General features: G+C 42.6%; 1 protein-coding gene across 23 annotated transcripts in view; it reads left to right on the top strand.

Moving 5' to 3' along the window:
• LOC149525314 (uncharacterized) overlaps nucleotides 1–15132 on the top strand; it is a 398451-nt gene that overhangs the window by 143320 nt on the left and 239999 nt on the right. Inside the window, exon 1 of one of the 23 annotated variants that reach the window (XR_016348829.1) lies at nucleotides 1509–2521. The exons of the other annotated variants lie outside the window; for them this stretch is intronic. The gene's annotated coding sequence lies outside the window, so the exon portion shown is untranslated. Of the gene's footprint in view, nucleotides 1–1508; nucleotides 2522–15132 lie in introns of those variants that run through there. 23 annotated transcript variants of the gene reach the window in all.

The following is a 15132-nucleotide window of genomic DNA, read 5'->3' as shown; positions in this document are numbered from 1 at the left end:
TTTTTTTTGTTTTTTGTTTGGTTTTTTTTGCCACTGCAGCAGAATGCTAAGGTCACAACCTCGGTGAATAATATAAGGACAGATGGAGGAGAATATGGCAATTACATATGTGTAAGTTCTTTGACCTTTGCTCCCCCCCCTCCTCTCAGGCTAGCTACAAAAGCTGAGGTGTCTCCGATTGGCCAGCCACGACTTTGAATACTCTGATTGACTTACTCACACTGCACCTGCTTGATTATCTATCACGTAAAAGAGTTATAGGCCTTAAAATGGCTTTCATCACCCCTCCCTCCCCAATCAGAGGAGATGGTGGTGAAGGCAGCATCATATTGCTTATTTTACAAAGGCAGTTTAAATTATCTAGATGGAAATAACAATTGTGTTTCATTTGTTCAATAATAACAAAAGCCCTGACCCGGTGTTGACCTGTAGTGCCTCTCTTTCCCTTGTTTCTGTATTCCAGAGCCAAGGAAGAGATGATCTGAAGTCTGTGCTGCCTACAGGTTTGCAGGAAACGATGACATGTAGTTCCAGCCATTCTCCCCCGCTTTCCACTTATTGTTTCAGGATTTGTCAGAGAATGTGGTGAGATGAAAGGCTGCATATTTTTGTCAGGACTAATATCGAGTGGCCACAGGTTTTTTTTGTTTTGTTTTGTTTAAAGAAGTAAGTAGGGAGGAAACACACGCAGCTTAGGGTTAACACTCTCCTGGTGTTTACTCCTAAATATAAAATGGTGTCAGACCATCAGACATACACTGAGCTTTCTGATTGGATGCCGGTGATGTCATGCATATGTCATTCAGCCCCGTAAATGAGCAGATCTGTTTTCCTTATTCATATGTATAAATTCCACTTCATATATAATAGCATCATTTCTAAGGGATTATATTACTTCTCAGCCAGTGGAGATCATTTAGGGAGCCATCACCTGAGCCTGGCAATAACCTGCTGTGTCCTATATAAGTGCGTGTGTGTAAGTAAAAATGCTTGGATGGTAGCAATTGATCTCTCCCTGCATTAAGTGCTAATATAATAGGTTGGAATTCAGAGCCTTTCAGCCTCACAGGACATCACCACAGGCCTTGAGAATGGGAGGCTGGGTGGAGAAGGCTAATTGGATTGAAAAAATGCAGTTTTATAAAAATGGCCTGGTTCTGCCCCTTGTGCTCTCTTTAAATTTAGGGCAGATCACAAGTGTTTTCCACCAGTGCTGGTGCATGAGGTATGTGGTTATAATATGTTACTGTAACAACATACATGGGCGTGCATGTCTACACTGTACATTTGAAACCCTGGAATATCCCTAACAGTGGAATATGGAGCTCCCCTGTGCTAGATTGTTCACTGACATTTGAATTAGTTTTGGATCTTCAAGTCTAGGATGGATTGGAGTCTTTCCCCTTAATTCTTTCACTCTTATGTAGCAAGAATGTTTTATCACGAAATGTAAGGACATTTTGGATAGAGAAAGCTGTGTTTTTAGTAGATAAAAAATTGCCTTTCTGAGCAAAGAACATTGGTAGAAGGTGTCTGGAACTTTTTCCTTCCATTTTGTTTGTTTTTGTTTAACTGCTCGCTAGGATAATTATTAAACAAGGTCTCAGGAATCCCTCTTGTACTTTCAGGGGGGCTGTATTCTCCACATGACTTTGTAGTAACTGCTCTGATCAGTTGTGAGACTTCTTAGGAATATTTTGAATGCTATCATTTCATCAACTTCTTATGGGGATTAGAAAAATTCCAAGAAAGCAGGTGGGCTGAACTTTTTAGAAACATGTCTGTAGTTGGGTCTTATCTACTCAGGCATCTCTGTTTCAGATATTCAGTAGTCCATAAAATCAGCAGTTTGCTGCGTCAAAAGAAAAATGCTTCACATTCAGCATTATAAAATGATAATGGGCTCATAGGAGATATTTTGTGTTCCAGGTTATATTCATGCATCTGACAGGCTGCAATTATGTGTGAGCTGAAACCAGAACTGATCTAAACATGCATAAGAATTTCAGACACAGCTTTCTGCAGGTGGTGACTTGGATGAGGTTAGCTACCTAAATCAATATTATTGCTTATTCCGTCCATGAGGGAAGGCACTGCTCCACTGTGCCCTCTCTGCTGCCTTTTCTCCCCCTCCTCCTTCTGCTTGATCTTGTGAAAGCTGTTTGAGACTGAGCAAGAAAGGCTATCACTCACTAACAGGATACTTAATCCTACGCAGGTGCAGTTTTGAGTAACTATACAGGGCCTCAAGGTCATGTTGGCTGCAAAGTCGGGCAGACCCAAGCTTTTGCAGATGGCCTGAGTGGGAGGAGTGAGATTCAACAATGTTTCCCATCTGTAGCTTCCATGTTATTTTTTTCCCATTCCTCTTCCTCCACGCCCCCCTCCTCCCCCCTCCGAGCTTTAATGCAGCACCACAGCAGCTCCGGAAATAGAAGTAAATGTCACTTTGAAACCAAGCACTTAGAAGTTTGTACTTTTTATATAAAAAAGTAGTTGCCTGAAAGGAAATCATGGACAGGTAGGGACATTTTCTTTCATTTATGTTGGTGGTCTAAATTTGAAGCCAGTTCTTTTATTTGCTTCCTGATTTAAGCCTGTTTATAAAAAATAACAAAAGCAGGATGTTGCCACTAGCTGCTTCTCTGCTCCAAACAGAGCATTTTATCTTCTTGAAGCGTACTGTACCAGGCCCCTCTATCTCATTCCAGCCCAAATAGGAGTGTGCAGTCCCTTCACTAAAAACATAATTTTCACAATCTCAGGCATCATTATATTTTTGTTCGTTGCTCTCTCAATAACCATGTTGCCATTTTGGTATTATTTTGCTAAGGAATCCACAGACTTTTAAGGTGCCATGTCTCCTTTTCCTTCCCTTATACAACTTGGGGAAACATCCTTGTATCAATAGTACATTTTAAAAATAATTGCTTTTAAGATAAAGAGAAATTATGAAGGATTGAGCTATGATTAGAGTGAATCTGAGTAATGGAACCCCTTCAGTTAGTGCCTAATATTATTAACCAAAAAAGCTGCACTAGGGGTTTTTTTTTTTGGGGGGGCGGCGAATGGATGTTTCTACTCAGAATCATAGCTAATAAGAGCTACTTGTGGGCTTGGAGGTTGGAAGCATAGAATTTCACAATTACACTCTGATCATATATTACACATATAGGACTGTGCTCAACACTTTGTTGTAAAAAACTATATATGGCATAACACGAGCACCCACTTACGAACTAAGAATACACATGATATCTCAATTTGTCTTTGACTGAAGTCATTTTAGAATGTTAGTCCTTAAATATAGCTTGATTCTTCCTTTCCCCTACCTCTACCTTTTTTCTTAGACTTTTTTTCCCACAATGAAGAAATGCAAGTCAGATTTTCAGCAATCTCATAGTCTGTACATCAGATTAGATGTTGCCTGCACATCAAAGTCTGAGAAGAATTCAGACAATTTACTTGATAGTAGTTAGAATTTTGTTAAAAACAACAATGATCAAGAACAACAAAACCTCAGATTACTCCAGTTTACAGATCATAGCTAGGTTGTTCCTTACTGTAAAGGTAAAAATAAATTAAGACAGAGCACAGTAGTTGTGCAGTTCTGTGTGGGATTGGGAAGAATGACTCTGCTTGCCAATTTTCTTCTGTCACCATATGAAGAATATCAGAGGAGTATAAATAAAGGCAATCATGATTTTTTTTTTGTTTAGCTTTAAAAGGAAAATAAATCAGCATTTTCCACTTCAACAAGGCTTTGGCCAGCAATCTTGGGAATCGTGTAAAATATAAATTTTAATTAGCCTATCTGCAAGGAAAATATTCATTTTTCTGTCTAGTATGTGAGTATCCTTTGTGAATGAATAGAGTCAAGATAAGCTGGCTGGAGAGCAGCTGCTCCCACATGCATGTGCACTCAGACAACAATCCTTGCGTTTCCTGTATCAGTGCCCTACCTACTCTAGCACCACAGTGTGAGAGAAAGGGCCCGGCCTTGTGAGATTTTGGGCACTGTGTTTTGCCTGTCTTCTTCAGTGACATTTGGTGCTTCACAAGATGTGGCTCCGAGTGACCGGGGCGGGGGGAATAGTTATTCATTGGACTTGTTCCAGTAGTGGTCTTTGCTTTCTCAGAATCACAACTGTGACAGTCTTCAATTAAATTAAATTAAATTAAATTAAAAAAATTATTCAAGAGAGGCAGAGGAGGGAAGTCCCAGGGATTAGGGAACCAACGTACAATTCAAGAGAACTAGGTTCAGTTCCCTGCTAAATCACACATTTCTTGTGTGACCCTGGGAATGTCTTTTTCTCTCTGTGCTTCAGTTCCCCATCTTTCAAATGGGGGTTTTGGTACTTTTGCAACAGGAGTGTTGTGAGGTGATCAAATGTTATAGTTGGGGGGGGAGGAGGTGTAGAACAGATACCTAAATAGAAGGACAGATTGATTGAAAAAGGCTAGGACATGATCTAATAAAATAATGTATAATATTTCTCATAATTAAAGTTACATAATGATCTCGTGTTAGATACACTTATTGATAATTGTAAATGTGCCACTGGAAACTGTTCCCTTATTGATCCTGAGAAGAAAATTCCCTTCAGTAACTTCGAGAACAAGCTACATTTGCAGAATATTTATAGGATATCATATTAGTATCTTAGTTTTATTACTTTTTCCTGCTTCAAAGCATTTGCATTTGGATTTAGCGCAGAGAAATAACTGAGTCTGAATTCTTCTATTTCAAATTGTTAGGAATAAAAAAGGAGAAAATTTGTGGTGTTGTTGATATTCTTTATTCTTTCAGAGCTGCTGCAAGCAGCTTCCCTTCATCTAAATCACCCTTCAAGAAAAGGTTGTAGACTAAATAACCCAGAATTTTCCAAAATGAAGTCATATTCAAGGGAAGATATTTTTGACCTCTGTGTACTGCAAACAAATGTGCTGCTTCTTTGCATTACTTGTCTCCCATGACGAGAACATAGGGGTACAGCTTCTCTGAATTTTTATGGAAGCTCATTCCATGAGCAGCACTGGGGAACAGCCTTCTGCTCTGCCAGTCAATCCCTGTTCCATTTATTAATTTTTTAAAAAACAATCCATTAATGGTCAGGAGGGATCTTAACTCCTAAGTCATTTTATTATTTGCCTTGTGTTCAAAATAAGCAGTAGTAGGGTTTGGGGAGATTTTTCCCCCTTCAAGAAGTATTTTAAAAAAATAATAAATCGGAAAGGATTCTTGGTGGTATATTCCAATAGAAATTGTGGAAAAGTCAGAAGAAACAAAATGAAAGAAAGGAAACTGTATAAAGAAGGCAGGAAGGAAAGAAAACATTGAGCGTCTAATTCAGCAGTTCCCAAACTTTTCGGCATCACGCCCCCTTTTTGATTTTTTGAGAAACCCTCACAGCCCTCCTCCCAATAGCAGCAAAACTTGTTGGGAGGGAAAAAAAACAAGGGAACAGACTGGGGCCAAATAACCCAAAATAGCAGCAAAACTGCCGGGGGGGGGGGGGGGAGGGGCTTGGTTGCCTTGCAGCCCCCCTGGAATTTCCTCATGCCCCCCAGTTTTGGAAGCCATGGTCTAATTGGACTTGCTTTGTCTTGAATGCTTGCTTCATTATGCCCCTGGCCCTTTGTGCTTTGTTCTCATATATAGATTCAAGCTGCAACTTTACAAGAAGTTTCTCCACATTTCTTATAGCTTCTCCGCCTCTTGAAGGCTAAGATAAAGTGTCGTTTCTTTGAGCACAGATTTAGCTAAGAATTCAGATAGTCCAGGAGACTCCTGGTTTTTTTTGCAATTCCCTCTCATCAATTGACTGAAGTGCCAAGTTATTCTCAAAGATTCCAGCATTTATTCAAGTTGCACTTTATTCATTTCTTCCACATTCAGTTGTACTCAGATTCACAGTAAGATGAAAATACCAAGCTGCAGTCAATTTCTGGCAGCGAATCTCATTATTTAAAGTATTTCCATGTTTCCGGTAGAGAGCCCACTTGCTGATTACATTTCTAAATTGTGGGCAGGCCATTTCATAATACCTGTTTTGGAGAAACTTGCTGTAATTACACAGTTTTAGCCTTCAGTTATGTATTAGCCTTCAGCTGCAACACAAGAAGACTTTCCAAGGCTTTCCTATGAAACAACATCCTGAATTCAAGGGCAGTTTAGTCACAGTCAGGATGCACTGTGGAGTGCTATAGTTATCTAATTAAAATTAAAATACCGGTGGTACAGAATAGGGCCAGTATGTTATCTACAATTCATTTGTACTTGAATTTTATAGTTCTGGGAAGAAAAAAAAAATTCCCCCCACCCAATAATATAAACGAATTCCAACTGAGTTAGCATGGCATAGCTTTGGAAGCCTGTGATAGTCACTTATATTTTCCAGTGAATCTTTGAGAATGAAAGTTGACCCTATTGCTAGACCTTGGTTTAAAAAACAAAACAAGAAACAAACAAACAAACAAAAAGCCTTTTCCATCTCAAACCATTAGTGTTTTTCGCTGCCAGAGAACAATCCATGCTTGATTTCCCTCCTCTCCCCCCCTCCTTTTTTTTTTTTTTTTTAAAATTCCATGAGATGTTTCTCCTCCAAGATGGAGGAATAAATATGCTGGACTATAACAGATTTTTGAATCTTCAGTCATCATGTTTTGGGGAGTGTGATTGAGTATCACAGAGAGAATTAATTATGCAGGGGATTTTCCCTAACACCTGGAGCTCATGCTGTTGCTGCTGCTGCTTCTCCTGGCTAGCTGTTGTTTTTCATAAATCACCCTGTCTGAGTGGGGGAGGGGAGTCCGTTGAAATGATGGAAAAAAGAAGTCATGGCTAGGATGGAAGGAAAGAAACATCTAAATATTTAAGTACCACCCAATAAGCATGAATCTCCAGGAATTTCCATTTTCCTTGGCTTATTTCCTTGGCTTTCAGCTTGGAAAAGAAACTTGCCTAGATGGCTGGATTTAAAATAATAATTTCAGCCTGTTTTTTTTTAAAGTAATGAACTAAACAAGAAATGTCTCCAGTCATGTGGTTAATGGTTCCATCTGAAGAGTTTCCGCTACACAAAAGACTTCCACAAATATGGTCATTCAGCAGATTTGTGATAGGAATATTTTCTTTCAATTTTATTTTAATTGTGCCAGTTCTCATTTGACATTTGGTTTGAACTTAAGTTTTGTGGGCTTATTGTCTCTAGCAGTTTATTAAACAGTGGCAGCAGGACTGGGTGGGGAGGAAGGAATCACAGTTCCCACACAAACAGATGCTGCTTCAGCCAAATTCAGTACATGTGAAGTAACATTTCAATACTATTTTTATGTAATTTTTCCAAATGACATAGGCCACACAGTTCCTGAGAATATTTTAGGAACATTATAAACCCTCTTCTTCAGCCTTTACTCCCTCTGAATAACATTTGCAAGTAATCTCATATATTATTCAACAGATGTAAGAGTTGCAGAATCAGGAACACAGAAAATAAGAGACTAGATGTATGTTACCACATTTTAAAAATTTCCTCCTCTGTTTAAATTTTCCAGTGGTGGCTATTTTTTAACTTGTGTCTTAGTTGGGGTCTTGCTAAAACATTTGTTCTCAAACTTCAGTGTGTGATGATGGTTCTTGTTTTTAAATTTCTTTTAAGGAAGATAGAAATAGACTTTAGAAGATGCCATGGTTTCTTCAGGGGAACCTGTGTTTTTGTTACCACAAGCGTTATTTTTTTGAGAAAAATCGCTCTTAATCGCCAACCAACCAAACAAAAACAACAAATAAAAAACCCCAACCAAACCAAATAGCAACGAAAAGCTCTTTTCAAAATTTCAGTATGGTTGGTTTAAAAAAAAAGAAGAAGCCAGCAACGATAGTGAACTCTAGGCATAAGGTATTATTTATCATTCTTTAAAGTAAATACCTTGAGTTGCCGGGTGCACTAACCTGTACTCAGGAGGATATCAGCATACATTCAGTAAATAACTTTCTGCAGCTGAGTTGAGGTTCAATTTTGCTTGAGTACAGCAAATGGCACCTGAATTGTTTTAACAGTGGAACGTGAACCTTTGTTTTTTAATTTGTTATGACTGGAAGTGAGTAGAAGAATACAGTAAACTTCCGATAATCCGGCACCTTTAGGACCCAGGGGGTGCCGGATTATCAGATATTCCGGACTATCAGAAGGGGGGCCTATGAGGGGTCTGGAGTGGGGTGGGAGGGGATGCCACCCCAGACCCCTCATAGCCTCCCCTTATGATAGTCTGGCTCTGCCCCAGGCATCCCTGATTCAGCCGCTGCTGGTCAGTTTCAGCAGCAGCTGAATCGGGGATGCCTGCAATAGAGCAGCTGGGGTGCTGCCGGGTTGGTCCCGCAGCACCGAGGGGCGGCGCTACGAGACCAACCCCGCAGCACCCCAGCTGCTCTGCCCCAGGCGTCCGGATTCAGCCTGCTGGTGAAACTGACGCTGCTGGTCAGTTTCAGCAGCGGCTGAATCGGGGACCCCTGCGGCAGAGCAGCTGGGGTCCTGCCGGGTTGGTCCCGCAGCCCCAAGGGGCAGCGCTACGAGACCAACCTGGCAGCACCCCAGCTGCTCTGCCCCAGGGGTCCCCAAGTCAGCCGCTGCTGAAACAGATCAGCGGCTGATTCCAGGAAGCCCAGGGCAGATCTGTTTCAGCAGCGGCTGAATCGGGGACCCCTGCGGCAGAGCAGCTGGGGTCCTGCCGGGTTGGTCCCGCAGCCCCAAGGGGCAGCGCTACGAGACCAACCTGGCAGCACCCCAGCTGCTCTGCTCCCGGCTTCCCCTATTCAGCTGCTGGTCGGTTTCAGCAGCAGCTGAATGGGGGAAGCCTGTCCGGCTGCCCCAGCACTTCCGGGTTCCTGATGGTGCCGGACCATCAGGAGTCCCGGAGCTTTGGATGCCAGACTAATGGAGTTTTACTGTATTATGATTATAACACCAGGGAGTGACTAATAAACACCTCTTCTTATCCTAGCATTCATTTTAAGCAATGGGAGATATTTATCTGCTAAAAATGTTCTCTTGCTCAAACACGATCAGTAACTGATGTAGCACCCTTCCTTTTCATTGCATGGACTTGGTTAAGAAAAGAGTGCTCTATACTTCACCTACAAATTCCTGGGTACGGATTATGCTCTGATTGCCTCCACTGACTCAGAAAAAACAAATTTCACTTGCTCCATTATACATGGAGCTCTGAGTCCCCTGATGACTACACGTTGGATTGAATGGCAACTTTTTGTCCAATGCTAAAATTCTTGACATTGGTGTAAAACAGAGGTCCAACCCCCTTCCCCCCTTGGTTTGAGGCTAGATATTTTTGTGAAGTCATTTTTGAAGAAAAGGGTAGCAAAGAGAGCATTAATGTTAGTGTTCCTTTTTGTAAACTCATGGTAAGTGTTCAAGTAAAGCTTGGGCTTTAGACATGATGAAACAAAGCCAAAGCAATTTGCATTGATTTTAATTTTTTGTCCTGGTAAGTCATGTTTCGCACCAGAATATATTTTTCAAAAAATTATACATCTGTTTCAAAAAACAGGCAACTTTGAAAAACAACGTATTCCTCCTCCTTGTTCATTACTAGGAGTAGGGCCAATGATGATTAATCAGAATTGCTCTGAGACTCACATCACTTTTTCTACATGCCATCTAATTCTTGGTTTGATGCTATCATTGATGGTACATAAAAATGACCATACTGAGTGAGACCAAAGGTCTATGTAGCCCAGTGTTCTGTCCTCCAATGGTGGCTAATGCCAGGTGCTTGGGAGGAAATGAACAGAACAGGTAATCATCAAGTGATCCCTCCCTTGTCACCCATTCCCAGCTTTTGACAAATAGAGGTTAGGGACACCATTCTTACCTATCCTGGCCATTGACGGACCTATCCTCCATGTATTTATTTAGTTCTTTTGAAGTTCTGGTCTTTACAACATCCTCTGGCAAGGAGTTCCACAGGTTGACACTGTGTTGCATGAAGAAAAACTTTTTTTTTTTGTTTTAAACCTGCTACCTATTAATTTCATTTGGTGGCCCCTAGTTCTTGTGTTATGGAAACAAGTAAATAACTTTTCCTTATTCACATTCTCTACAACCAAATTCTCTCATTTTCCTTAATGTTGTAGTGATATGTCAGGAATATCAAAGGATGTGACCCTGAAGTTTTAGTCTCCCTACTTTTTAGCTGTACCTCTACTGCAGCAATAAATGGAACATTATACTAAATAGAAAAATGAATGTTTTTTTAAATCGATAAATAAAAGCTAAAATGAATGTTGTGATTAAACATAGCCCCTTATGTAAATAAATCAGTGCATACAATCAGTTTGAGTCTCTTGTATTACAATAAAAACTATAATAAATTACTTGTTATGCCAAATATATGATGTAGAAACTTATGGCTGCAGTTGTAACTTCACCTTCTAATTTTCTGTCTTGCTCCATCTCTGCTTCGTCTATTTCCTGGTTTCATCTGAATCACTTATTTCATCACCTCACTTTTCTGTATCACTTATTTCTTCATTCTCTCCAACAGTGGTTAAATTAACCTTGTCAATAAACATATTAAGATGTTATTTTGCCTACAAAATGTTATATAAAATATGTCTGTGTTTGAACAGGATCATTCTGATCGTTTCAAAACGAAAGTGTGAGGATGAGATACAGTAGTCAAAGGCATTAGGACTGTGCAGGGGTTCTAAGATTTCTTTATTCTTCTCCTGACCATTTCATTCTGAAAAATATTAAATGAGAATTTTCACAAAAAATATGCCTTTTTAGATGGAAACATTTAGAAATTCGAAATATGTGTGGACAAAAAGTTTACGAAAACTTTCAACTATCTTCTTGTGTACAACAGCAAGGACTTGGGTGATGAAGGGGAAATATAATTTTTTTCTTTCATTCACAGAGCATCAGAACACTAAGTCTGAGCCATACTTAAGAATGAAATGTACACTAATTTGATCAGTTTCATTCCTGCATCCAAAACATGGGGTAGCATTGAACATAACAAGAATCTTGCAAACTTCATTTTGCTTCTACAGGCGCAGTACTGAGAAAAGATCTTCACTGACCACCCCCTCTCACCACTCCAAAAATGTGTTGTTTTTACTGTGGGATAACTAATGTGTATTAGCTATGCTGCTTTAAAAGCGTGTAGTGGAGTAGGGTGACCATATTTCCCTATGCTGAATATGGGACACCTGGTAAAATTACTTGTATTCAAGTGAGTTTAAAAGAAATCAGTGTGAACTGTACTGTAAGAAAGTTCAAATTAACATCAAGTTGACTCCATAGTTGTTGTTGTCTTGTTTACCTTCTCATCTTTAATGCTTCAGGGTTCAACTGGGGGGGGGGGGGATACATGCACACTCCTTTACATCTCTCACATGGGTGTGTGTGTGTGTGTGTGTGTGTGTGTGTGTGACTGACCCTCCATGGCTGCACGCTCTGCCCTCCATGCCTAACGAGGCTCCCAGCATGGACCAGCCTCTTCTATCTATTACTGCATCTTCCTGAGTCAACACATGGGGGGTACCCAGTCATGTGTCCCCATCTCCACCAGGGTTCACACCAGCATGTGGCCAAAACCTCTGTGTATGAGGGAAGGGACATGAGCTATTTCCAGCCCTGGGGAAAGGGGAAGGAAGGTAGAAGAGATGACCTGGCCTGTGTCTTTGCAGAGCTCATCTCTCCTTCCCTGGTCCCTACTCCCCTGTGACTGGAAGCAGCCTGTCCCTTCCTTCCTGTGCAGTGTCAAAAGGCAGCTAATGCCTCCAGGCTGCTGCTGGCCACCAACATAACCCATCTGCTTCCTCTCTCGAGGCTGTAGCATTGGGCAGGAAAGAACCTGATGGCAGGGACTTCAGTGAACCTGGCCAGAGAGGTGTCTCAGCAGAGGATGTTGCCTAGGGATGGAGCAGTCCCATGTTCCCTGAGGGCGGGAGGGAGGGGGGAGGTGAAGAGGGTGTGAAGTCCCATCACAGGCAGCTGTTATGCAGCCTGCAGAGTCAGGAAACAAATTGGCTTGAAATGGTTTAACCGTGCCTCTCCCGAGCTTAGCTAAGGGGGCAGAGAGGCTGTTGGAGAGCTGAATGCTCTGGCTAGGGGCTGGTTCTCTGCTCTGCAGCAAAGGGGAGGAGGGATATGGAGGAGCAGGGAGAGGACATCAGAAGGGGGAGCACTTAAAGGTGGGCAACAGAAGCAACACATAAGCAGTTAGCGTGTGGTGCTTGCCCGTACTCAGCAACCACCGTGGCACATGGTCAGTGCTGGCTGGAAACAGGGTGGGGGCAGGCCCTGTTGGCTGAGACCCGGCATGCAGCAGAGGCTGTGTTGGTGGACCAGCAGGGTAAGGAGCAGTCCTGCGTGCACTGTATCTTTGCTCTACCACCAGCCTTGCGCACCCACCTGTTGTCCGCCGCTGGACCTCCTCCATACTCCTTACTGGTGGACGGGCAGCTGGTGAGTGGTGTTGGATAGCAGCAGGACCCACCATAACTGATGGGGGTAGTGACGAAAAAATACTGGACAACGTGCCCATTTTTAAGAAAATGTCAGGATTTTTGCTGGAGGGCTTAAATACAAGACTGTCTCTTTAAAAATAGGACATCTGGTCACCCTATAATAGAGAAAATGGGCTTTTGTTTTACTAGGAGGTCAAGTAGGCAAGGTTAACCACAAGCAGGGGCTGTCCTATAGTACTGATCTTGCCTAGCTATCTCGTGGTATATGCTACATGTGCCAGGTCTCCACTTAGGATTTTTACAGTAAAATAATGGCGGGACTTTTGTTATCTTGAAGTTATTCTCCCACATGCCCCCAAACACCTTTTATATCAGTGAAGATAAAGCCAGAGAATTAAGTGCTTGCTACTGGAGAGAGTACGTTTTTCATTCTATGGCATTGCCGAAATTGGAATAAAAAGTTGAAATTTCCCACATAATTCTGAAAAACATAATTTTGGAAATATGAGAAGACCTTTTCAAAACATTTCAGTTTGTTATGGTTGGAATACTTCATTTTGACTTTCATATTGTAGTTTATTTTACATATGTTCAAATATTTTGTCTCTAAAAATAAACAATAGTCAAAATGAATACATTTTTATTTTTGTGTGTAAATGATTGTCAGTTTTTATCTTACACATTTTTGATTGAGTCATATCATCATTTTGTGACAGAACTGTTCAACAAGATATCTGACCAGGCCTATTATGCATACTGTAGGGTTTTTGATAGTGAAAGTTTCCCACTACTAAACAAAGATTCTTTCTTCCCGTGTACTTATTCAGGACCGTTGCCATCCTCTCCTTCCCATAAAAGAGTCTACACTATGGTTTATAGCCATCAGGAGTCTCTGTTGCTAGTGTGTGTTCAAAAGCAGTTTTAAACTCCCTCTCCCATATCTCCTCTGTCACTTTTACATGTCTCAAATTCTTTCTAGGTAAGCAAGCATCCTAAATTACAATCCTTTGCTTGATGCCTCAAAGTGCCTAATGAAATTTAGGTCAAAGACAGGACTTTGTATAGAAATTGGAAATTTGGTGGGGGGAAAAAATTCTTCAAAGGGACTCCATGTAGGATTGTAACTCCCTGTGAGATAACAGACCCTAAAGAAGGACCTCATTGGAGCTGGTGAATTCAAGTTCTATAAGTTCAAAAGATTGGATAAAGAAAACTTGAGTGCAAGAGCGGACTTGTGGAGGGGGAGGATGAGCAGGTTAGCCAGGACACCATGCCCGCTAGCCAGGAGGTCATCATCAACCTGGAGCCAGTGCTTCTCTCCCCTCCACCATGTCTCCCAGGGCTTGGACGAGGCTGGGGAAGGCAGTTCAAGTGAGTTCCATCACTTTCCCTAAACGCACCGGGGGGCGGGAGGGTGGATGCAGATGGCAGGCTGCAAGAGGCTGCATGCTCCTTGCTTGGATTTCTTCGCCTGGGGCTCATACAACAGCCTGTGCTTGTGGGTGCACAGGGAGTGCCAGTCCAGAGCACTCAGCCCCATGATGCTCTCACACAGGAACCTCTTGCTCCTTCTCACAAGGTTCCCGCGCCGGGCTGCCTTACTCCAGCCTCTGTGGTGAGACAATGTCCCACCACAAAACACTACTAAGGAGGCTGGGGTCATGGAAAAACACAGCAGAGCTGCACCTGGCATTCGGTCATGGCCACACTCGGGCAGCATCTGCTTTTGGTCAAGTGTGGTGATGTGGAGATGGGAACCTGCCAGGGGGGAAGAAGAGGAGGGGAGCTCTCCAGCAAGTAGCCTCTGCCGCTCTCACACACCTCCCCGAACACCGTCTCACTCCAGCGGGTAGGGTTAGAAGTTCTCTCTCTGTAGGACACTGCCCCATTCCTCTTGGCCTAGCTGGCACCTTTGCATGTCTGCTTGTCCATGGGCTGTGGGGGTAGTGAGGCTCCCCTGGGACATCCGTGCCCCTGCAGGAAATTGCCCGCTATCTAGGCAACAAATGGCCTTGCTTGAAGCACATCACCATTGTCTGAATTTAGACCTTCAGTGTTGGCTCTGAGATTAGGGCTAGGCTTCATGTACAGTGTCTCCTGGGATAACTGCCCTGCCCACTTTTCTTCATAGCTGGCCCCAGTGTGATGTGTCTATCACTTCCAATGCCCATCAGTACAACCGTGAGATCCTCAGGCGGAAAAGAACCCATGAGGGCCTGCTGTGAGAACAGATGGCCAGTCTCTAGTCCTTCATCTGGAGGTTTGACGAGGAGTGCCAGGAGTGAGTCGATGACCACGAGGAGTGCCAGACTGACCAGGAGCTAAGGAAGGCTAAGGAAGGCATGAGGCCATGTGCTTCTCAATAACAGTAGTCATGGAGTGCATGGCCATGTGTATGGAGCCGGCCACCGGCCACCTTCCCATCCCTGCACCTGCCCCCCAACTTCCTGCACCCACCTTTGCCCCGTGGATTCTCCTCGTAGTCCCCTCAGGGGCTTTTGGAGTTCTTAAACATGTAGTGGTGGGACCTCCAGGCAGCCGAAGCCTCTCAAGGTACCCAAGGCAGGCACTAGTCCCAGCTCTGTCCTTAAGCCCCTCTCTCCTTCCCTCTCCCAGATTCCTTTCCCAGTCCC

Source organism: Pelodiscus sinensis, chromosome 2 (genome assembly GCF_052426305.1).
Source record: "Pelodiscus sinensis isolate ZL-2025 chromosome 2, ASM5242630v1, whole genome shotgun sequence".
Taxonomy (NCBI): Eukaryota; Metazoa; Chordata; order Testudines; family Trionychidae; genus Pelodiscus; species Pelodiscus sinensis.
Note: the sequence above shows the minus strand (reverse complement) of the source record. Positions and strands in the feature narration are given on the sequence as shown.